General features: G+C 39.4%; 1 long non-coding RNA gene across 1 annotated transcript in view; it reads right to left on the bottom strand.

The window, feature by feature from the left end:
* Window positions 1-8,491, bottom strand: part of LOC135328497 (uncharacterized) — a 189,249-nt gene extending 180,758 nt beyond the window's left edge. The window contains exon 1 of the long non-coding RNA XR_010389427.1: window positions 8,047-8,491. This is a non-coding gene — a long non-coding RNA (uncharacterized LOC135328497). The remainder of the gene's footprint in view (window positions 1-8,046) is intronic.
* Window positions 8,492-23,061: the final 14,570 nt, after the last annotated feature.

Genomic DNA, 23,061 nt, shown 5'->3' with positions numbered 1-23,061 from the left:
ATGGAGGTCTTCTCTGTGTGTATCTAAAAAATCAAAGAGAGCATAGTTTATTGTTCTTGGTTTTGCAGATCTTCACATCTTTAAGTTTCACACTACTTTGGTATATTACGTAAAAGCAACATTGCTTGTCACTGATATGTAAATTATACCCCTAGAGCACTTTTCACATTTTTTTGAAATTGTAATAGAGTTAAAATAGCTCTGCTCCAAGTCGTGGTATTTGGAACCCTTTGGGTTTCAGAGTTTTTCCCATTTACTCATTCTTTTACAGTGAACAGAAAATCAAATGAAGTTAACAGGGGAGCTGTATTGTGTTATTATTTCCAGATTCCAATCCCCAGCAATAGAATTTTATTTTAACAGCCATATAAAAAAAAAATATTACTTTTTAAATGCAAAGTCATTCTGGTCATTATTCACCACCCACTGTTATTTAGGGGCATATTCTCCCATTTTATTCCTGTAGGATTTAGAAACAATTACATGATTACTAATAGCAGACATCAATTCTATTTGTATCAACAGCAGTTTTGTATACCTCTATTTTCATAAAACCTTAGATGCCTGGATTATTCCAAAGTCAGCAATGATTTCTAATTAAAGAATCTCAAAATAGCCAATGATGCTTTGTTCTCCTACTGCCTGGAATTCAAGAAAAGAAAATCTGTGGCACAAGGCAATAAATTTTGTATTATAATTCCATGTTCATTTCCACTGAGATACAGCCAATTCCAGGCTACTGCAGTGAATGTCTCAGGACAGGTTATATTTCTTACTGCAAATTTCTTTAAGGAACATCTAAACTGCAAGAGTTGTAATAAACAATAGCTATGCTTCACCTCTTGTAAATATTACTGCAGCTTAATCAGTACCTGATTACAAATCAAATCAAACTAAACTCTAGTTTAATATTGCTCAAAAAGCAATTTGTTAAAGGTTGAAATCCCATTAGCACACTGAAAAGAACAGCTCGTAACCCCTACCCCTTTTTTTAGTTGTTACAGAACGGGTGCCCCAGATCAAATTTTGTGCTTGCTGTGGTTACTTTGCATTCTTAGTCCTGCTGCTCATGAAGAGTATGGGCCTATACACAACAGTTCTACTTACAGCTTGATTTAACAATACTCTCAATTTTTCCAGAGTTTACATATAATCCCCAATACTATTTTAGACTTCTTTGGATAGTTGTTACTGTTGCCATCATTTTTACAGGAAGTACAAAAATGTATGAATAGTTATTATTTAATTTTTGTATGTATTTTTAACACATAGGTACTATTTCAGTTTCTCTTCCTGTCTAGACATTAGGAATTTTTCTGTACTCATGATTCAGATCACAAGCTCCTCTTCACAGACTCTTTCCTCTTTAAAAGACAAAAGAAAAAAAAGAAGAAATGTGAATCATGGTCCACCTTGGTAATTTTAATATTCACTGAACAAATGGGAAATCTGGATTTGATTTTTCAGCAGCCTGAGGGTAATTGAGAGGACCTTGTTTCCCCAAAAAATTCTAAACTACAGAACGGTTTAGATAAGTCATGTCTTTTCTGCCATAGTGTAGCAGAGAATTCAAGAATCACAGGGATAGAAGAAAGAAGGCAAAATGGATTATGATTCTATAGTTAAGGCACTGAGCTGGGAAGGAGCATTTTCCATGTTGCATTACAGAGTTGAATAAAATGCAGAGGTAAACAAAGGCCAAGATGCAAATCCAAATACAAAAAAATTAAACTTTTCTCCACACTTAAGAACTTTTTACTACATCTCTGAATGAAAAAGACTGGAAATCCCTTGCACCTTAGAGCAGAGAACTTCTTAAAAAAAAAAAAAGTACTTATACACCCAAGAAGAATATATGCTGAGAGAAATCAGTATCTCCAGTTTAATCAACTGCTGGAATCTGAGCTTTCTTAAAATTAGGCGCTCACATTTCTTTCAAAGAAACACTGTAGATTGCATTGCTACTGACCTTGGACATTCATTCTGTAACTTGGAAAGATTCTGCCATTGCATGGGCGTATCACAGGGTGAAGCCCTGCTGTACTTACAGCAATGCTTCACAGAAATTATTCAAAAAGTTAAGAATTAGAAGGAGTTTTGGTTAGAATTACATAAAAGGGGTGGGATGGGGATTTCATAATGACTTAGGAAGAGCTTTTGGCTACAGTCACTCAAACATGCAAGTACTGGTGAGATGTGCCTGAATAATCCATTTGCAGGAACATTCTTTGCAATTTATTATGCTGACTCAGCAACGTCCTCATCATCACGGAATGACCAAAATGGATTTCTTGGAGACATATAGAATGAAATATACAAGTAGTGAATAAAGCTCAAGCCCTCGGTGTTCAAATCAGCCACAATTAGGAATGCCTGAAGATACAGATTACTATAAAAGGATTTTAAGAGAATAAATATAGAACTATCACCATTGGATAAAGAGAAAAAAAGCCCCAAACATCTAAAACAACATCAACCTAGAAATAAAAGAAGAATATTCCTGATGTTACTTTCTGTTGCTATTGGACAGCAAGTTTCATGTAATTTTCCTTTTGCAATAAGCAAAGGACAGACTGCATTTCCATTTTTCACACTGAAAGCACCTTAGACTTTACCTACAGTGTTAGCCTTTTCAAATAAGAACAGTTTCAGACTTATGATCTTTTAAAATTTTCACAGCCAAAGGCAGTAGTACCAATTTCACTTTTTTATGTATCCTAAACGAAAATAACTCAGTATTATTTAGCGGAAAAATTGCTTTCAGTGTCAGCACAACAGAAGCAAAGGGCAACAAATCGACCAGGTATTTTCCAAGAAACACACTTGTCTGTTTGTAGGTAACTAAGTCCCTTGCAAGAAAGCTTGAGTAAAAACAAAAATTCAGAAAGGAATTAAAATTTTATATATATATATATATATATATATATATATATATATATATATATATATAAAATTAGGTAAGAGGTATCTAAAATAACTACACACTGGCTTTTTCTCATTCAGATATTTAGACAAAATAGGACCATAAAAATATATGTGCATATGCAGTTTTTTGTTTCATTATACATAGATTACTTAACTTTGTGTTATAATATTTGAAAAATTTTGAGTAGTGCATTAAACAATGTGACTAGCATTTCTAGTTCATTCTCATTCTTTTGCTGAGGGGAGAATACTGTATGGAGTGTTTTAATTTCACACAGCTTTGTTTTGGATTTATCAATGAATACATCGTCATCTCCCTATCTCCATCTTGCCTTCTTAAACAAGATAATTCTGCTTAACCTTCCAGAGAAATCCCCTGCAAACTGTACATACGGATTGGCTAAACAACAGTAAAACTCAGTCCCAGCTGACATCCATGGTGATAGGGCATCACAGTGCAGTATACATACTGGTATCTTAATATGCTCATTTTCTACAATTAGAAATAAAATTCAAAACTAAATCAAGGATGTTACTGTTTAAGGAAAGGCAGAGACACATAGGTTAATTAATTAGAACGTATTAGTAAATGGAAACTAATCAGAATAGACAAAATGGTCTCCTAAATGTACTACAACATAAAGGGACAAGTAATATATGCACACTTAGACCTGATAATTTTTTTCAAAAGTCAAAAAGTTTAAGATTGTGAAGCTACTTAAAAAAGGTTATTTTGAATTATTAATTCATGAGAGATTACTACGCAATTGTGGCGGACAGATGAATGAATTTTTTGCCTTAAACATTTCTTGGTGCATGGGGTGCAGGCAGGCCATAACCCCGAACAAGCCATCTCTCCCTGGCGGAAACAGGACTGGGCTGCTGCGACCCCCGAGATGGTCTCCCTGCGACCACCCAGAACACACCGAGCCTGCACTGAACGAGACCGCAATCGGGCAGAGACTTTGGGATCTGGACTGTAAATTATTGTCCGTTTTTAGCACAACTTCTATAAAACCTGCTTGGCATGAGTGGCTAAATTTGGTGAAGCCTTAGGCCGCACTCCCTAGTACAGTGAGAAAGGGCCCAGAGCTGCTGCAGGCGGGAATGATAAGGGCGTTACCAGCAATTTGCATTCCTGTGCACTGCTGAAACAGTGCTAATTGCTGGAGTTACCACCTCTTTGTCAAGACCTTGAGAGATGATGGTGGGACCCGAGGAAGGAAGACACACCTATAGGAAGGAAGACACACCTGTCTGCAGAAACTGCAACAGAAAAGATAAGGGAGAAAAGAAACAGCCTGCCTAGGAACAACGATGAGATCCAATAAGGAGCAGGAGACCCCAGACTCAAAAATTACTATTGGTCTGAACTACCACGTGGTGGGAAACTTAATTTGAAAAAGCTATAATTGCCCAGGGACCTCTTTGTTCAGGGTCCCTCTTTGGAGGTACCCAACTCGAGCTGTAACCACTGCACGCGTGTCATTCCGAGCTAACCTAGGGTCGGACCCAACTCGAGTTGTAATTACTGCACGCGCACCACCAAAACTTACACCCAGGGTGAAGAGGAGCCACCTACCACCAGACGGGAGCCCCCCCACTGCCGAGACTCCCAAAGGAAGAGGACCAACAGGACGCCGCTGGATCCACGGGTGGTGATATCTTTCTCTCTCTCTCTCTCTCTCTCTCTTTCCCCCTCTCTTTTGTTGAATGTTGGTAAGATCTGTTTTTGTCTAGCTAGTTGCAGTATTCGCCATTGAATTATCCTATTTGACCACATGCCTTATCTTTGTGTTAATAAATCTTAAAACTGGTTGGCTGGTGTCGTTTCACCTTAATTCAGTCCAAGGGCATCACGAACTTGGTCGTTTGGCCCCAAGGGGAGGGAGGTCGTCCTGAACGACTCCTTTCGGGCCGCGACAGCAATTCCAGCGTTTAAGAAGCTGATTTAAGTTGCACTGCACCCATGAACAGCTAAAATCAGGATTAGCATTTTAGCAGCAGAGAAAAGTTTAAAAATGAGCGTGAGGAGGTTTGACTTTCAGATACAAGCATGTGGCACTTTTCTCAAGCAGAGTTAAGACCTGTGAATCTTGAGTTTAATCATTTTATGAATCAAGATCTTTATCAACACTGTGATTCTAACGTGGCATGACACAGCACTGTGGATAACCAGTTTGAGACAGCACTAATCAGAGAATAGAGAGAAAGTAATTTTTAGGGGACTTGTCAAGTGAATTGGTACAACAAAGTGACTCCAGGCAAACAGGAAGTTGCACAATGAGAAATTATGATTGTGCACTGCTGCTTACCATATGGAACCTGCAATTGTAACTATTCATCAGAGAGCTTTACACTGAAAAGGCAGTAAGTAAAACCACATTCAGTATCCTTTTCCAAAGGCAGGTGGATAATTTAGATGCTAACATCCTGGAAGAAAAAAAACAAACAAGTTAGTAACGATAACAAAATATTTGCTTTTATTACTATGTTCTGTATTCCATATAACAGATACCACTCAGAAAAGCAAAATTCATTTGGTTTTTCTATTCAGTGGTTATCAGAGTCTGAGGATGAAATGGACAAAAAACACTTCAGCTGGAAATCTAGCAAATCTTTTATAAAAGAAAGATGTGAAATTTGGAACTGAAAAAAAAGAGAGTATGGGATGCAAAAGCCCATTTGGGTATATGGTCCATAGATATAAATCCCTTTTCAAGACAGGACACAAGATGACAAATCAAATATACAGTGTGGAGAGAAAGAGAAGGGGAGGAGTGGAAAAAACTTACAGCACAGTGTTGTTAACAGAGGAGCAATGTGAGAAATTGGAAGCCATGTATCAACAGTTCTTATCTGATGTATATATATTAAAACTTGCATAGAACATGTCAGTACTCAAGTATGAATTCACTGAATTTATATCTCACAGAAAAGCCACAATAAATTGCTTCAGATAACACAATGAACTAGGTCAACAAAATCTTGGTATCCATGTGAATTTCAGCCAAAAGATACAGAAACATCTTCCTGCCACATTTTCATGATATGCTGGCTGTGGCAGTGAAGACTTCTTAAAGTCTGTCTTTACCGTATTTTTCTGTCCCTCAAAAAAAAAAAAAAAAAAAAAAAGAAAAAAGCGGGGGGAGAGGGGAGAAGAAGGGAATATTTTAACTCAGATCACTGCATTAATACAGATTAAATAAAGTTTGTTTCTGTAAGAACTCAGTGGCATGATTAAAGGAATGGTGGCAGAAGGAGGAGGAGGAGAGGTTTTTCACACAGCTTCATCACAAAAGCTAGCAGGCTGAGGCAAAGGCCACCTTACAATGCTATGCGGGGAAAAAGAATTCCAACAAATGAGGGGTTATTTTTCTTTAGGCTTTATCATTTTCAAAGTGAACATTTAATGTTCTGACTAGGCAAAACATAACCGTAAGCTGAAATTTCCTCACAGGTAAAGGAGGGTTTTTTTCTGTTTGAACAGCATTCCTCAAACAAAAACAAAACAAGCAAAGTGTTTTGAAAGCACTTTTTCCCCATCCCTGCCAGCCTGAAAAATACTGAAGTTGACTGGCCTGGATTTGCTTCCCTCCCCTTCCCCTCCACCAGCAGCAAACAAAAAATTCAATTATTTTTACAACTGAACATTAGAAATGCATAACCACTTGCTTATTCAATAAAACAGTATCCTCTACAGTAGCCCAACAAAATGAAAACCTTGTAAAGGCAAATACCATTCTGTATATGTACTTACATAGCATCTAATGCAATAAGTTTCCTTTGCTGTTAGTGTAATACAGTCAGTAATAACACAAACATAGCAGTTATTTTCCTAACAACGATGAAGACAGAGCTTCATCCCAAGTCATGCCACATCAGCATAGTTCTCCCACTAAGTATCAGCTATTCCTGTCTAGTGAAGTGCTGTTTCAAGATCACACCCTACACACTTTGGAGACTCTTCCAAAGTGTGACTGATAGACTGGAAAAGAATATACAGTGCCTGAGAGCCTGGGATAACTAACACTTTAGTATTTTGACAACTTGAAAAAGGCTTGAAATAAATGACAACATTATGGCTACATGTGCATATAATACCTCTTCATCTGTACACATATACATGTGAATCTGTTCTTTATCTGATGACACCAAACATTTAAGTTCCCTGGAAGGGTTGGGTGCGAAGATCCTATCTTCATGAAGTGTCACTGAAACTACACTTGCTGTTAACACACCTCTCTTGGAAACCTGTAAGACCATTGTCAAAACCTATGATGGAAAGGTTAATCAGCAACTAGAGAAGGCTCAGAATGCTCACCCTGTAGATACTACTCTAACTGAACAAAATTCTTTTCAGAAAGACAGGAGCACAGAAATCTCACAGACATCTCAATAGTGGAAAAAAACCCCCAACTTTAGGCCTAATGCCTTTCTTGTTAAGAGCTGAATGTTTCATAGTGTACCAAATAAAGAAGAAAACCTTTTCTCTTTAGATCCTCAGCCTAACACCATTGCAGACACATGGTCAGTTGAACAATGCATTACTATCCTCTTTTTGGTATTGCTGACAGAAATAAAACTTCATGCTGAAAGGTATTTATCTTGTACCATTTCTAAACTGATTAGGAAAAACAGAAGTATGCACCACTCAGGAAGAGAAATATGACCAAAATGGGGGAGAGTTGGGGGTAGGGAGGTGGGAAATACCAATCCAACCTGAAATATACTCTCAAGAAGCATATACGCTTCAGAAAAGAGTATATCCTTCTTCAATGATTTCCATAGATGCATGATTTCAGAATCTGTTTACAACTTTTTTAGGTAAAAACAGCAGTATTATTATCTAGAAGTTAACTGGTAATCCTATGCATGATCACATCTACATTAGTAACTCCAACTAGTACTAGATACAGAGATCCCCTTCTGCTGCTTATTTGGAGATCAGCAGGAAATGAACAGTTTAATTGCCAAACCAAGAGATAATCAGAATCTATTTCCAGAAAGGTACACCTACTCTGTGGTTTTCTCAATGCAGAGGATTATCATAAATAGCTTGGCTGTTAACTGCTGCCATTACCCAGTACTGCATATGACAATTGGGTGCTATTGACTTACCATCAATTCCTTTATTTTCAGCTCAGCTGAGAGGGAGAAACTGCTGACAGGATGTGGATTTGCCAGAGTATTTGTTGATGGCACGGTTCCTTAATCCTCTTTACCGTGTGGCCTAAAACTGTACAAGGTAAATTGACACTGACACACAGCTTACAGCTTGCCACCAGTCTGCACTCTCTCCTTGAAAAATACCTCATTCGGTCTCTGTTAATCAACTCCACTGCTGGTGATCAAGCTTTTTTTATATCCGAAAAAATTCTAATAATGTTAAAAACGCAGCTGCAGGAAGTCACTGGTTTTGTGAGCTTCACTGCACCTTTCTGGAGTCAGCTGAAGGCTGCTCTACAAAATCGAGAGGCTGAAAAAACAGGGGACAAGATGACTGAGGGAAGAAGGAAGCCTTGAAACAGGAAGCTGAAGCAGAACAAATGCAGAGGGAAGGAGGAAACTGGATGTTTTGCTGCTTAAGTAAGAGCATAAGAAGAGGACTGCTGAGCAGGGATATACAGCTACCACTGCAGTAGCCATTACACCTTCATAGCAGTACTCCTGTGGTAGCAGGAAGAGCCACAGGCCTGGCTTTCAAAGCCCTGGCAGAGGAGGTGGGACTGAGAACTTCCATTTTGCAGGGACCTGACCATTTTGCTTACCCATGTATTTGTTACCCCAGATAATGGTCAACTCTGACTCAATGCTGGGCATAGCTAGTGCATTTGGAGCACATGGTAATCAGAAATCAAATACAAAACAATACCTTGCCAGCAACTTAGTATTTTATAATCAGGATCTGATCTCAGTTATTCTGATGTAAAGATGGTTAACCTGGAATTATTTTAGATTTACACCACTTTAAAGGCATTACCACACATTTCGCTTTCACAAAAAAATTATACAAGTTTACTCTACCATATTTCAGTATAAAAACAACAGGATTCACAATTCGATTTGCATCAGTCTTATTTTCTCATAAGAAACCTTTCTTACCTACCCTACGAATTGTATTTCACCTCCTGAATGAGCTACGAAAGAACACAAATCTGGCTAAATAATTTTCATTATCCATTTCAGGGGTAAGATTAATGAGTGGCATCAGGCATTTATTTCATACTTCAGAAACATGTAGGTGTTTACACAGATTATGCTTAAATATGACCAAGCTTAATCTCACATATTTTAAACACAAAATCTGAATTTTACCTGCTTTAGTCACCAGTCCTATTTCTTTTTAAATTAAATTCTGAGACCAGTATTTTGTGCAACTTCAATTTTATAGATGATTCAAGAGCCTACAGTTGACTAAAAGAAGAAATCTGCTACTGCACCTTTGGTGTCAGTGTATCGGAACAGCCCATGAACTTGCAAACTGATGTGATAAAACAGGCTCCACAGTAACTAAAATCTAGCAACCCCCAAAATCAATCTGCAAAGCACTCTAACACCATTAAGAAATTTGGTTCCAGTACTACCTAGGTTTACACCTGTAATTCATCTTATATCCTGTAAATAATCGCATTGATTTCAAGGTGAAACCTTGGCCCTGTTTAAGGCACCAGCAAAACTCCCATTGGTCACAATACAGAGTATTACCTGCCATGCACAAGGGCAGTTCACAACCTCCTCTCACAGACGGCACCCTCACCAAAGCAACCCCCACTACCAAAACCTTGCCACTGTGAAATACACACTTCACAACTCTTTGAATATGCATGCATTATAAACTCTACTTCATATATATCTGCCCATCACTTGATCCCAAAGCCCTCCTCCATCATGCAGGGCAGTGTTTACAAGTGCCACAGGCCCCAAATGCCCAGGGCTACACTTCCTCAGGCGTATTGCAACGGCTGCAGTTTCCCAGCACCACCACCACAGGCGCGGGGCACCTCCCTGGCACGGCGGCTGCAGGTGTCCGACGCTTCTCTAGTTTCACAGAGTAAAAGACCGTCGAGCTGGTCACACTCCGGAGAGCAGCGCTTAGTCACTGTAACTGAGGGGAAGCAGGGGGGCGCGAAAGGACTCCGTTTTTAATCTGCTGAAGTCTGCTGTTTCCCCGGCTGGTGTTGGCTTCCCGCTGGCTCCGGGACAGCCGCTCTTGGCTCGCCGCTGCCCGGCGCCCTGCTGCTGCTCGCTCCTGACCAGGGCGGTTGCTAAAGCCTCTCCTCAAGCAGCACGTTATGCCGACAAAGCCTGTCAGCCCAACTCTCCTGCTCTGCCCAGCAGTCCCGGTGCATCCGCAGCGCCGCAGGGAGGACAGGGGTAGCCCTGGGCAACTCCGGCACAGCACTGCTGGGTCTCGCAGCCACCGGGCTGGGACTCTGGGATCCCGCACGGCGAGACAGCCCCAGCTTCAGGCCACAAGGGCAGGGAGCAGGACCCGACCCAGCTCTTCCCACTGCCTTCCCTCCACCAAGAGCTCTCTCGGGTCCCATCGGACTCTCCGTTTCCCGCCTGTTTGCACGCTGTTCACACCTTTCCCCTCACACATGCAACGGCCGCATGGCCCAAGCTGCAATGCAGACTCCCAGTATGCGAACCGAGGCTCCCCCTGGAGTCTCCGAGTCACCACCATTACCCCAGTCCCGGGCCAGGGCCTGTCCGAAGCTTGCCGGCTTCCTCCACCCATTACTGTCGTACCTGCTCCGGCGTGGGTTGCCGGTGGGCCGCGGTCCCTTTGGGGGTGTCCCCTCTACAGCGTGGGTCGCAGCAGGCCCATCGGGGGTGTCCCTGACCCGGTGCGAGTCGCCCGCGGGCCCCTCAGGGGAGCCCTGCTCCGGCACGGAGCGGCTCCTTCCACGGGCGCGTCTCCAGCCGCGTCCCCAGCAACGTCCTTCGCGGCTTTCCCCAGAAATGCGCCTCTTCACATGCGTCCTCCCGTCCGGCCGGCCGGCCTCTCAGGCCGCCTCCTGCCCCTGGCAGTTGCCGCTCTTCGTTAAGACGCCCGGGCTCCTCCAAGCCGTTGCGGTTCCGGCACGCGGGGGCTGTTCGCAACCGTTAGGGAACCGGCTGAGACCGGCTGCGGGCAGCTGACGGCCTCCTCCCCACCAGGCGTGCAGCCGCCCTCGCCGCCGAGACGCTGCCGCTTGTGCCCGATGCAGGGCAACAGCACGTTTGGACGCAAGTGGGGCCGGGCTGAGGTCGCGCACGCAGCCAGCGAGACAACGGTAGGGGCTGCAGTGAAGGGTCTCTCTTCTTGGTTCCCCATGTCTCTACTGGTTAGCTTAGGGCAAAAATACAGTAGCCCAAACAAATGTCGTGCCTACTGCTGCCCCTCCCGGGTGCCTTGGACGACGCCCTGTCAGGACTCCTGCTACGCTATACAGTTTGTACAATCATATTACCAAACCGGGGGGGGGGGGGGGGGAGAAGATGTGTGCATTCATTTATTTTTTAACATAACTTTAAACAAAACTAAAAAATAGAAACTTTTTAATATATATTTCAGCAGTCAATCATTCCTGAAATTATTTGAAGTGTAGTTGCTAGCTGTTAGACGTTATTAAAATCTTCACAGTCACTTCGCAATCAAAAGCAGACAGTTTGCTTAACAGCAACTTATCCAAAAACATGTATTCACATCTCCTGCTGATAATCTAGGAGAAAAGATATCAGCTAAATATTTGATCTAAAGTTATTTTCCTCCCATTTTAATCCGCCCAACTGGCTGGCGCTCAAGTTTATCTCAATGCAGGGCAGAAAAGCAAGAAATAGAGAAGCCTCTTTCTGGCTCTTTAGGAAACTGAAAGAAGGATCTTTGGGACCTTACACAGGCCTACAAAAAAAAGGGGGTGAAAAAATTAAACCAGGATAGGTTTTGAAGAAAAATCCCAGTGAAGATTCGGTGTCTTTGGAAGCAGAGTTCATAGCTTAAAGAGCTGAAAGGAATTTCTCTATCAGTACAGGCAGCTGAGGGACCGATACACCTAAGTGTTCAGGTAAAATAAATGGAGGTGAATGGCGAGACGATTTTTGTGTGTGTGTGTCTGTGTTTTGCTTTTAAGTCAAAGATAAGATGGTATTTCACAGGTAGGAAAGGCATTGCATATATTGTTCAGTCCTCTACATCATTCACATGGCAGTTTGGTGGCAACCTATTTAAAAAGGTAATTACAGAACGTTTTACCCCCTTCTCCTCTATTCCTATGAGATACCAAGAATGCTGTAATCTAACAGCTTTTCTTCTGAGGGATAAAATCACATTTTTCGCTAGTATTTTACTTGATGCAGCTTTGAGAGTGTCACACATGAAACCAGCTTTTTTTCTAGGATGAGATTCTGGTGTCTTACCAGCTGAAAATTCACATAGATGTGCAAAACAGACTTTTAAAGTTCTTTTTCCCTGTTTTTTTATGACATTTGAAACATAACTCTTCAAAAACCTTTCCCAAGCCTATCAGAAAAAGATAGTGTCTTTTTTAAGGGTTTTTGCTGTGTCAAGGACTTAAAATTGGGAACTAAGAATAATAGACTGACAAGAAGCTATGTTTTAGTGTTCTTGGGCATCATGTTACTTATCTCCTCTAACAGTTAAAAGCAAAGAAGAGAAATGGGCTATGGATTGGGAAGGGATTATTTCCTTATTGGCCCCCACAAGGAGGGAGGTATGATTTTTTTTTTTTTTTCCTAACAAGTTAGAGACCTAAGGCGTTTGGCCAAGTGGTTAGGTTCGAGTTCCTGTAATTTAATAGGTGGGCTTTCTTGTATAAGTATGTATTTCATGAGGAGTTGTCTCTCTTGATGAGCTAGAATTGAACATGGACTTAGAGGGTGATTCTGACAAATGAGTTGAGACTACTTTTCTCTGGCACATCAAGGAAGTAAAAAAAATCCTTCCCTGTGTCCTATAACTTTGTGTGATTGAAAGGGAACAAGACTCCAAAAATGGGCTGACGTTATCTTTCTGACAGCTGATCCATAGTGGCAGATATAAAATAATGCCTGGCAGTTCTCTAATAAATTACATTAATGAATTCATTGTCTAATTATACCTTATTCTTGGCATTGTGTCTTTCTTCCAGCTGTCCTGGACAATGAAAGTTATTCATGTTTTTTGGGAAGGTCCACAGCTTTCTATTACCTTAGAAGTGTGGATATGTAGGTTTTTAGATCTGATGAAACTGAAAGGAGAAAATAGATCTCCTAACTAAAGGAGCTGTTTAACATTCACACTGTAAAGTTTTCTTTAATATGTATGGTTTTGTCTATTGGTCCATTCAGAAAGTAATATAGTATAGCATTTTAGTGAGCAGAATTACTTCCACTTGTTTGCTTTCTTGGACTGAATGTCCTCATTTCATTTTGTACTAATGCACTCTTAAAAATTGTATTTTGGATCAGAAAAGAGATTTTTGTCAAAATTACATCCAGCCTTCTAGATATTTGAAGGTCTTCCTTATTGACTGACTTAAATCACTTCTGTATTCTTTTAAGTTTAGCAAAACCAGTGTATGCCAGTGGGTCCAGCATCAAATGCTGAACACAGATGTCCTATTTCAGAAGGCCTAGCTTTAAGCTAGAAATCTGCTTTAATTTTTGGCTCTTGTGTACAGTTTACAGAACAGGCAGTCAAAATAGCCATCTGAGATAGAGCAGTTGGCAAACAAAAATCACACTGGCTTGAGATGCTATTTTAGAGCCAGATAAAATCTGCACTTTTAGTTATGTAGGTGAACCATAAAATGCATTTTTTGTGCATATTGGAAAATAAATTTTGTAGTTGCTCTGACATGAATATCTTTGTTAATTTAATTAACATGTTAATTAAATATGCATATAGCAAGTCTAACATGCATCTCAGAATTTGTAGCAGCTCTATCTTTTGATCAGATAAATGACAAAAACCTCTATATTTCAGTTCTTCTTTATGAAAGCTCCCGTTTGCATTAGCAAAGATAACTTGGAAATGTACAATTAATACGTATAAGCATTTTTAGGTAAAAACTCAGAAATAAATGTTTGAAAACCTGATTTTCCTCATTTTCCTTCAAATGACAGGTTGTGTTCTCCAGTGTTTCAGGACAAACATTCCTTCTAACTGACCATGTTATTTAACAAAATTCTCAAATCTCACTTAGAACATACCTTCTCTATACTGTAAGCAAACTATGGTTAGAATTTGGTACCTCCATTTTGAATTTTTAAAAGGACTCTGTAAAGATGATAAAAATGATGTTGGCCTTTGAGAACTGGATTTCTGTGTCCACAAGTTAACAATACAGTATACATTTGAATAACTGAGGAGTTAACTGAAGAACTGGAACAGATTTGTTTTCAGATGGATCTATACATAGGGAAAACATAGGGAAAAGACAGAAGGGAGATGTTCCTCTCCTTTGTTTTATATACACACATATATATTATTTTCTTTTGAAAGCTCTGGCACATATTGCTGCAATTACTGGGAGAGTAACTAGAAACTGTCAAGCAGAATTGTTCTGCTACCCATTTCTTATTTTTGGAGTTGTTTATTTTTCTTGAGATATTTTTCTGACATCAGGTTTGCCCTTAAAACTACATGAATCACTTTGTTTCTGCTCTTTCAATTCATTTAAAGCAGAGGGCAGAACACAGCACAGTTAATAACTCTGAAGCTGACTAGAGGATTTAAGACATCTCAGTCTCAGCTCACTGAATGCTGAATGAAAGAGCACTCCCTCCCATCAGCACTTTTTTTTTTTTTTTTTTTTGGAAACAAACATATCATATTACAGTCCTGCTTATCCTGGCTAGAAAAGCCTAATGTACCTTGAAATAAGTTTTATTATGATGAAGTAGTGAATTGAAGTTAGAATGCTCCCGCAGGCCAGGGAAGTTTATAGAGGTTAGTACATCATGAAGGATGAAATTTAAAATAAAGGCATAAATCTCAGAGGATTATAAATAGTGCTGCTGCTGAAAATGGAAGGATTTTATAATAATAAAAAAGCACAAACAAATTAAAGTAAATCCTGTCTCTCCACTCCTAACAGTTAGCAAGGAGTCCTTCAGTTTCTATGGCAATATTTCCTGTTAAGGATATATCTAATCAGCTTTTGGTTCCCTAGCACAGATTCCAAACTTGATTTTGAATCATAAACTCATTTCCCAGTGCTTTTTGTTCAAACAGATTGCCCTCTATTCTAAGAATGGGGACACTGATCTTCCTACAGCCCAGTGAGGAAAAAAACGAGGTGTTGTCATGCTTGCTAATGTTCCAAAAATTGAATAATCCTCCCTCCTGAAGGCAATGCACCCAAATCCCTAGTCCCCAAGTCACAGAAAAATATTAGGAAGAGACACTACGGAAGTTACTGTTAAATCTCTTTGACACCAACATATAGGTTTCAATATTTGCTGCCATTGCAGTGATCTCCAGCGCGGTGGGGGAGGGCTGTCAAATTAATTATCTTAGGACCATACTGTAAAGTTATGTTTATCAATACAAAAGCTTGGCAGAGGGTCCTAAATGGCAATGGTCATGTTTGATAGATCCACATTTTAACCGATCTTTTGCTTTTCTCTTACAGAACCTAATGTAATTCTATGCATATTTTTCAAAACAAGCAATTCCATACTTTTTCTTATAAAACACAAATAGCCTCCAAAAATGCTAGTAACATTTTTTTAACAGCTTTAACAGCTAAGCACTTAGGAATCAGCACATGCATACTTTTGAACTATTCTACATGCATAAAACAAAGGGAGCTAAATATTAGAATCAAACTTCAAGAAATCATTAAAAAATTGAGGGTAGTCATGATTAAGGCTTATGCTACTTCATACACAGAGAAAACATACTAAGCCACAGAGCAGATGTATACTTTTACATTTCATTTTTATAAGACTTAAAAGAATTACAGCTTATGCAGCCCTTCTGGATGTATTTGTTGTCTAATTTAAGACAGCAGGCCTACCTTGGACCATCTTCCTAGCACAATCCTCCATACAACTTATTCTTAAGCTTTTTTTCCTCTGATCTTCCTTTCTTTCTTGCTTTCCTTCTTCCCGCCCTCCTTCCTTCCTCTCTTTCCTTCCTTCCTTTCTTTTTAAGTTTAAGACTGGACTCAATCCAGATTATTTCCACTAAGTCAAGGAGGGAGTCTGGTTTTACACCGATGCAGATATTGTGCAATTTTATCTACCATACCAAATTTGTCTGATACTACTTGTTCACGTTTAAATGTGTGTGTAATTGGGAAAATCTACTCCTATGGATAAATTCAGAGTAAGAACAATTCACAGATTAAGTTCTATTTTGAGAATTATGTTGATCACCTAAAGGAAATATCCCAATGCCTTTCAAGAAATCCACAGAACACAGATCCAAATGAATTAATGAAATGGAAGATACAATATGTATGTGATTAACAATACGGATGACTTCAGGGGAGTTGTTTCATTCTGCTTTGTTTTCTTGTCTTAGAGGCCAGTTTGCATTTTTCATCACTTTCTTTGCAGCAAAATGCACTGAACTAAATGCCCAAAGTATATATCTGCACCTGCTGCTCCAGAAACATGGTGGTTACCAGCACGCGAACTCCCACGCTTCATAGACTCCGACCGTCCAGTAGGCTGCACCTGCCACCCACAAGCATCATTACTGGTATTGCAACACAGCGCGCACACGCGCACACACACACACACACACACACACACACTTCTGCTGAAGGGCCCACTTAACGCTGTTATCTGGAAGGTCAGTGAACTTCCTGTATTCCACTTCCAACACAGCTGATGTCATGGGCAGGACAAAGTAAACCACAACCCATAGTGGAGCAGAATCCTGGGTTTTATTTAAGAACCAATGAGATTCAAGATTTCACCCTAGTTAATTCCCATGCTCCCCACCTGCTCATGAGGTATCACCTTTCCTTCCCAGCAGGCAGGTTGCTGCTAGTTGGGGAAGGTCAGGCAGAAAGTTGTGTTGGCCTGCTGGTGCTCACGATACCTGTCTTAGATGTCACCAGCTGAATTCCTTGGACCCCCCCTAGCATTCATTTCCACACATCTCCCTGATCTTCAGGACCTTCCCCCACTTCTGGGATCTTCCCTCCAGCCAGGATCATCATCTTCCTCTTTCCAGGCCCCCTTTTTGGGAACCCTTCTTTTCCACCTCTACCTCTTCTTTCCAGAACCCCAAGCCCCAGGTTTTCCAAGCCTAAACAGTCTGTGTGCACAATTCATGATCAGCATCCTCATTAGTGGCTCTCTTTATTGCAGAATTCAGGACATGACAATTTCTTTTAGTCCAGGTGTTATTAAAAGTTACAGCCAATCGTTACAAATTGCAGCCAGCAAGCAGAAGGCTCTGCTTGAGAGTTCAATAGTTCAGTTTTGGACATTCATCCACGTGACATCCACATGGCTGTCAGTGTTTGCAGTTTATTTTTTCCTCTATGACAAGTATAAGCTAGGAAATTGTCAGTGGAAAATCTCAAATGATTCAGAAACCATGTTCAAGTAAGCATCTTATTTTGGATGATCTCTCTCCAGTCTTTTTAAACTAAAAGCTATGCTTTGTACCACAATATGGCTTTAAGCTACAATAACTGACTCCAAATGAAGAGCTCACTTCTCTAGAGCTTTTAAAACCAGAAATCTTGCTTAAATATATCTTCACATACAATTTCTAGCACTTTCTGTTCTATAATTTACAGTTAGTTTATCAGTTAGAGTGAAGAAATGCCAAGACTCATACTGGTGGACATATTTTACAGATACATTTTTTTTCACATGGCTTTCGGATATCTGCAGATAGCCTTTAAAATACTGTTTCTTGTAAATAATTACTTGGAGAAGTACTCAGCCCTACTTTTCTCAGCAGAGCAGTCAAGAAAAGGCTATCCTGTATCATATTTTTGTTTTAAGCTCATATTTTTGACATACTCATTTCATTCTAACGGTGTTTTACCTCTGATACAGATGGGTCAAAACCTTGTCTCTCAGCAATGTTATACAGTATAATTATATGCCAACTTCTTAACTCTTTTTCTATAACATAAAAATCACAAATTTTGGGGGGGAAATGGTTCTAGAACTCGCGTTCTTCTAAGCATTTTATTGGAAAATGCATCTCAGCAAAAGGGTGCTTGAGTAGAGGGAGCCATTCTGCGTTTTGAGTTCTGGCCCTAGCAATGAAGTCCAAAATACTAAGCCAAATGCACTATTTCAGTCCTTTTTTTATTGGCAGGTCTGTCTGTAGCTCAAACTTCCGTCAGATTTTTTCTGATGGACTGAATACATTGCTAGATCCTGTTAACTGACTAAAGAATTGGTATACATCATAGCAGCTAATAGAGTCTCTTCCCAGTGACTGAACAGAAAAAATGAAAGAATGAATCCTCCTCTGGTTGGGTGAAGTACCAATGAAGTCAATGGAAAAATAGCCATTTACAGCAGCTTTACCACAAGCACAGTATTTGAGGAAGGCTGCTGGTTCTTCAGAGCTGTAGTTTTACTGCCTTGTATTCAACCTGTTTAATGGCTTTAGCTTAGATGTCTTTCTTCACAGAGAAAACGGGGTTCTCTGAGTTATATACCTAAAGATAACTAAAAATTTTCTTTCTGCAGGTGGAGGGTCAATGAAGTGTGAAAAGGGAAGAAAAGCTATGATGCAGAGGAACATACTCAGGGTGATATTCTTAAAGAAACATTACCAAAATCACATGAACAAGACTTGGTGGCCAGACATGATATGCTGCACTTCAGTATCTTCTACTAATTTAGCAGCATGCTTGAAATGGAGTATACTTTAAACTGGTTAGGTGTTGATCTCCAAAATAACTGTTTATGCCTTGTGTAGCCATCACAGAATAGTGTCTCTTGAATATTCTGTATTTAGCATCCATGCTTTCTGCAGATCGAGTTGAAGACTATTATATGTCCTAACACTGCTGCAGCAGAGCGTGATTCACTACCCTACAGGGAGAGCAGAAGCGCTGTCATTCCTTTGCAGTCAGTGCTTGCAGTGATCATAGGCAAAGAGTGGGTATGATTATTGGGGCAGTCCTTTTGCTTTCTACTCTAATTGCACAGACTGACCTTGTTGGAAAACAATAAGAAGTGAGACCTTTTAATCAAGAATTCAAACCAAACATTTTATGAATGAGTCTGCCTAAGATACATTCTTGAATATTCATTTTTCAGTGTCTCTGTAATTATGCTTCTCCCTCCCTCCAGGAAGAGAAAGTAAAGTCTCAACTCCTATCTTAGAGAAGGCAGGAGCCAAGAATAAAACTGTTCACAGTTACTAAGAAGCTACAGAACTTCTAGATGACTTACAAATTCTGAAAGAAATGGCCATAAATCCTGAAGATTTGTTTCACAGAAACACCACTGAAGATAAGTGGTCTGATTCTTACACTAATCTTATATAAATACTTCTGGACTGATTTTACTGGGTTCATTTCTGGTTTACTTCAGCATGATGAGAGATCAGAATCAGGCATCAAGAATTTTACCCCCCAGTAAACAAGCTACAAAGCAGGTGGCCCCCATGACTGCAAGTCAAATGGTGAAGCGTGAATGCATTAACATCAAAAAATGTTCTTTCTTCCTTTCTAACTGAAACTGCTTTCAGTTTTCAGAATTTCTAATGCATCCTCTGGTGATCACTTCCTCAGTCTCCCATTCCCTCTGTGCTCTCTCATCAGCTCAGCTCTGATGATCATGTAACACCTAGAGGTATCAGCCATATTTTAAGATGTGGAGACATTATAATTGATTTTTCCCCTTCAATTGCTGTAAGGAGTAAACAGATACTTTGTCACTTTTAAGTTTAGAAACCCACTATTTCCTTCCTTCCACCCCCATTTCACCATGCCTCAATGAGGAGTATGCTAAGGCGATACATGAATACCTCCTGCTGAGCAAACAGGCTAGCTTTTAATTGGCTTTTATGGATCATTTTCAAGGTGTTCAAAATAGTAGAAAGAAGTCTAAAATAATTTAAAGGGAATGTTGATTCCTTTTTATCATGTCAGCTTTTTGAAAAATCATTTTACAAATATGCTAAGTTGTATCTTTAAGAGTTTTGTTTTCTCAGAGCAATAGCCTGGTTAAATCATTAAATTAATGTTTTCAATTAACAAACATGGAGAAACATTTTTATCTATTAAAACATGTGACGGTAGACAGAGTAGACCCGTAATATTTGTTAAAGGCAGTATGAGAATGAGACCTAGTTGCTGTCATGTGCTACCAAAATCAATTTTATAGTACTTAGAATTAACAGTCAAGTCACAAGCCTATTGGCAGTGCTGCTGTGCTTAGTAGATACAACTTCCTTCAAGCATATTCCACATATCCTGCATTCCATATTATCCAACAGATACTCAGACTAATTTTTGCTGCGAGAAGGTAGAATTTGTAAGAGAAGGTCTGTGAATAGAATAACCAAGAGCAGTGTTTCAACAATGCATTACAAACTTACTAGGCTATTCCATTCCTCCTTTTTTAAATTACCAGAATATTTTCTTTTCTTTCCACTTAATGCTCTGTAACACAAGGTCTGTGTTTCTGTTCCTCTAATACAGCAATATATAAGCATGACATTTTTTAAATTGCTATTTTTATTTGATCAGTTATTTCTAGTTTGCTAGGAAAACCATATACTATACTCTGGGAAAAAAATTCCCAGGAATTTCTGGATATTTTTTCAGTGATAAAGTCTTACTGTCTTTACTGGTTCTTTTGAATTTTCCTTTTCAGTTATATGGAAAGGAAAACCCCAATTCAGAAAATGGTGAAAAGGAAAGTCCAAATTCAAGAGACGGTGTAGCTGCAACAAGTCTCCTGAAAGTAACGAGATTGCAACTCTTGCACCCAAATGCAACACAGACTTCAAAAAGAAACATACTCCTGCCACATGAAAACTGCCACTTACAAACTCTGATTTCTTCTAGTGTGAGTCTCCTGTTACTTGTTTTCTATGAGACCACTACATGTAAGACAACTGAGACTTGAGAACCGTGAATGTTTCTATTTAATCTGCTGCTGTTTTAAGCATAAGCAATAGAATGAAGCTTTTTGAATGAAATTGACTGTATCTAATACAGTACATCTTTACAATGAAAGTGTCATTTAATATGCCCAGTTTGTCACTATACCACACTTCATGTATCTGTAACAGCAGGAGGTTTTCTGCTTGCTTTCTGAGTCTTTCTTAGGCAGAATTTAACTCCTCCTGTTTGGAAAAATTAAATGTCTTGAGACTCTTAATAGCCAAATACGTAGAAGTGTGTAGTTCACTGATGTGAGCTTTGGGCTAAATATTTAAGCATTTCAGATTAAGAAATGACATTCTTTTAACATATTCATAAAACAGATAGTTACTGTTTCTTTCCAGTGGTAGGAAATTCGTGCTCTGATCCATTACTGCTATTTACCAGTATCAACTCTAATGTCACTTTCTACTAATTTTAAGAAAAATCACTTGGGAAGCAACTGGGAGACCAGAAGAAGGGAAAGAGGAAGAGGGCATCCAGCAGCAGAGGTTCTTTTATTGGAAACAAAGGGCTCCTCCTGAGCTGACTGAAACTAGCCTTCTCAGGCTGAGTAAAATAACGTTTCATGTTTCCCAGAAATATTTTGTACAAGCTGAACATGTTAGGAAGCTTTTATGGGAAACTATTTATAGGAACATCATTTTTCAGTATCGAAAGTAAATATTTGGTTGTAATTATGTTTGCTTCTTTTCAGTTACTACTGTTTACCAGATTTACCTTGAATTTGTTGTGCTTGACTTGAAACTGTGTTTTTCAAACTATTCACTTGCGGGGAGGAACAACAAAAACCACATATAGTTTTGTCTGGGAAACATCTGTAAGGAATATATTCTGGACCCTTTAGAGTTGCACAAATAGGATCAAATTGATATAGCCCAAGGTAATTATCCAGAGGGAAAATGAGTCACCAGCTAAAAACCAAGCAGAGGACATGGCCTGCAGTGATTGACTGTTCTACAGCTATAATAAACCTTTTCATTCTTCATTAAGTTACCCTTTGTAAGAGTAAATACAAAAATACAAAACAATGACTCCCCTGCCTCAGTGACTCATGTAAGCACTCGTGTAAGTGAATTCAGCTGCTATGATGTGCATCCCTCCACAGAGGAGGAATAAAATTTCAGAGAGGACCAGGATCAGATGGCTTAACCAAACTGAAGCTTTTTTGGCTGAAATTGGAAAAGTACAATACATTAGCCAAGGGATAACCTCTGGCAGATTTTGTAAATTCAGTTCTGCAGATGATTGCAATTGAATGTGGAGCCTGCTACGTAAAAAGAAAGAATCAGATTAAAAATGTATTGCAGTTGTAAATTACATGACTAAAGCCTCAACTCCTGAAGCTTAATAGCTGGGTGCCAGACAGGCAGATAGGTATTTAAATGGGAATAAACTGTGGATGCACTTTCAACGATACTAATCTTTGACATGAGAACAAATGACAGCACTAGAATTATCGAAATGATCATTGAATATGAGGTTAACTGCCAGTCCAAAGGCTAATCAAATTAACTGAAATGTCATACATATGGAAGAAATTTTAACCAGAAACATAGAAGTATAGTATTGGCAAAGCAGATCTCAATCAATCTCCACACCTTTTCTTGACAGCCTGTAGCAAATGAACTCAGGGACACTAATATAGCTGAAACTAGATCAACAGCAACATTTTCAGGTGAATGTGCATGCTACAAAGATTCTTACAGATGAAAATTAGCAAGGATAAAGATTTAGCTTAAGTGGAAAAAATGTTGGCCTTGTGAAATAGGACAATCAGTCCCAAATTCACCTTCTAAACTAGCTGTTGGTTTACCGAAGGCTTATTTTCTTGTTTGAAGAAAAACAAGAATAACTGCTTAGTTCAGTGTAGCCCCAGTTTTTTTTTTCCAGAGCACAGACACACACTTGGGGTTTTTTTTCATGTCACCAGGACATTTTCTACCAAAGCAGCATGTGCTTTGCTCTGTCTGCTCTGCTCTATCTGCTAATCAAGCTAATACGGTCAAGAGTGATAACCAGCTCCTTGGAATGTATG

The sequence above is a fragment of the Dromaius novaehollandiae genome, chromosome 5 (assembly GCF_036370855.1).
Source record: "Dromaius novaehollandiae isolate bDroNov1 chromosome 5, bDroNov1.hap1, whole genome shotgun sequence".
NCBI lineage: Eukaryota > Metazoa > Chordata > Aves > Casuariiformes > Dromaiidae > Dromaius > Dromaius novaehollandiae.
Note: the sequence above shows the minus strand (reverse complement) of the source record. Positions and strands in the feature narration are given on the sequence as shown.